Raw genomic sequence first — 2,498 nt, 5'->3', positions numbered from 1 at the left:
TCACTACATATGTGGACCAATGCGGCTTTGAAATCTGTCTTTTTAACCATCACACCCCCACATTAATTATAACCAAATCCTAATTAAGGGATTGGAAATTATATATGGGCTTAAATAGTACATGATAATCAAACTAGAAAGTTCACATTTTTATAATGATTTAAAACATCTTGGTCATATATTAGCTAAGATGTAATTGTTATATATATGTAAGTAAACTGATACGTAACTAATTTGAATTGGTTTAGTAATTAAATTATTTATCTATTTAAATAAATTAATTAATAAATAATTTGATCCATATTTAAATATTTCGGAAACTACGTTATGCCTTAAAACTATAAAGTCAAACTCGGTGCAACTAATTTAAATTAAAAACTGTTATACACTTTTATAGTCGCTGATACAACCGTTATACGTCGGTTACGAATTATAGCTCGGCGAATCCCTTTTTAATCGGCACATTAACTTTGCCGACTTTATGGCATTAAACCACTATGATCGATTACACAGAAACGGTCAATAAACGGCCACCATCTCCGAGTTATAAAGGAAACAGCTGAAATTGAAAAGGTAGATCATCGTTCTAAGCTAAAATAACTCTTCAAATAATTCTCTTTAGCTGACTTGAGCGTCGGAGTGCTTTTTGCAGGTGCTCCCCCCCCTTGTTTCACTTGGTGGTCGAGGCATATTGAAGTTTTCCAATAAGGTCGGACGTTCAACCCTCCAAGGAGACATATAGCTCGGCCACAACCAGGCAGGAACATTTGGCGCCCACCGTGGGGCCGAGGTTATAGAAAAATTTTCTTTCTAGGCCCCAAAATACCCTAACATCCATTAATGGCTGATGTGCCTCCCCCTTCTACGTCCGAGCTCCTTCGGATGGTAACCGAGCTTCAGCAGGCAAATCAACGCATGGCTGAGGCAAATCAACGTATGGCGGAGGAAAATCAAAGAATGCAACAACAAATTCAGCAGATAGCCAACGTATATATTTATAGATATATAGTTTTTTTAAGGATAAAGTATACTTTTTGTCCTTAAAGTTTGAAAAAAATTTCAAAAATATCCTTAAATTTTATTTTATTTCAATTTTGTCCCAAAAGTTTTTTATTTGCATTAAATATACCTTCGATAGCTAAATTTTCAAAAATTTAAGACCAATCTAACAATAATGCATAAAAATTATGCTTGATTTGCTTGTATTCAGGATTGTTCTTATGAAATTATTGTTGAATTGATTTTAATTTTTTAAAAAATTAGTCATTAAGAGTATATTTTATGCAAATAAAAAAATTTTGGGACAAAATTAAAACAAATTATAACCATGTTACGGGTACATCAAGATCAGTCATTAAAATCAATTACTAATATAAAATACATTTTGAAATACAAAATACATAAAAATAAATTAAATAATATATGTATTTATACATAAATACATGATGGCAAATTTTGGTAACTGACTTTAGTGTACAAATAATATTTTTGATAATCAATTTAGATTTTTTTAGTAGTTAGATTATTTTTCTGTATAAGTGTTCGAAATTCGAATATCGTATTTGTATATACAGTAATTCTTTAGTCACTGACAAATTTTAAATGGAACTCCACTTCAGCAATCATTTGCCCTTATATTTATAAATATTTTGCACACAACAAACATATAATTTATACTTATATTTATCAGAATTTTGTACACATAAATTAATACAGTTTATACCCAAAATTTTCAGAATTTGCACACATAAATTATTAAAATTTATTTGTTAAAGATAATTTAATATTTATGCTGGTTAAATGATAGCAAAAAATATTAAAAATTAGTAGCCCCCAAGAATTTTTCATATAGATAAATTCTATCTGATCCTCTCTTAAATAAAGGGTTAGTTACTCTCTATGACATGTCTAATAACTATTGGATAAAATGAATTATACAAGTATCATCATAGTTAATATACATACTAATTCTTAATTTGACTTAAATTTTGATCATTTAATTAATTAACTATAATAATTTTTTTAAATTGCAAGAGTTTCTAAAAACATTCCTATTTTTTAATTTTTTAATTTTTTTTCAAACCATCTATTTATTAATCAATTCTAAATAAAACAAAAACAAAAAATCAAATGCTAAGAGGAATAAAAAAAATAAAAGACAACAGTGATTCTTCCATTGAAATTAAATTGATGCAAAAAAAATTTTCGAAAAAATTTTGTTTTTTCATCGAAGAAAAACCACAATGGTACATAATATTATGTATGTTATACCTTCGAATAGTATTTTAAGTAAGTTTACTATAGCCAAATTAAGTAACTCCCTTTCAGTTTTTAAATTTTTTATAAAGTTTTATAATTTGTATATGACACAAATATTTGATAAGCATGTAACTACTAAACATATATGTTCTTTCGTTTTGTTTTAGGTTAATCCAAAATATTTATTATTTAAAATTCTCTGATAAAAGTGGGTAGACTAGACTAGACGCACGATTATT

This window comes from Arachis ipaensis, chromosome B05 (assembly GCF_000816755.2).
Source record: "Arachis ipaensis cultivar K30076 chromosome B05, Araip1.1, whole genome shotgun sequence".
Taxonomy (NCBI): domain Eukaryota; kingdom Viridiplantae; phylum Streptophyta; class Magnoliopsida; order Fabales; family Fabaceae; genus Arachis; species Arachis ipaensis.
The sequence above is the reverse complement of the archived record's forward strand: the minus strand, read 5'-3'. Positions refer to the sequence as shown.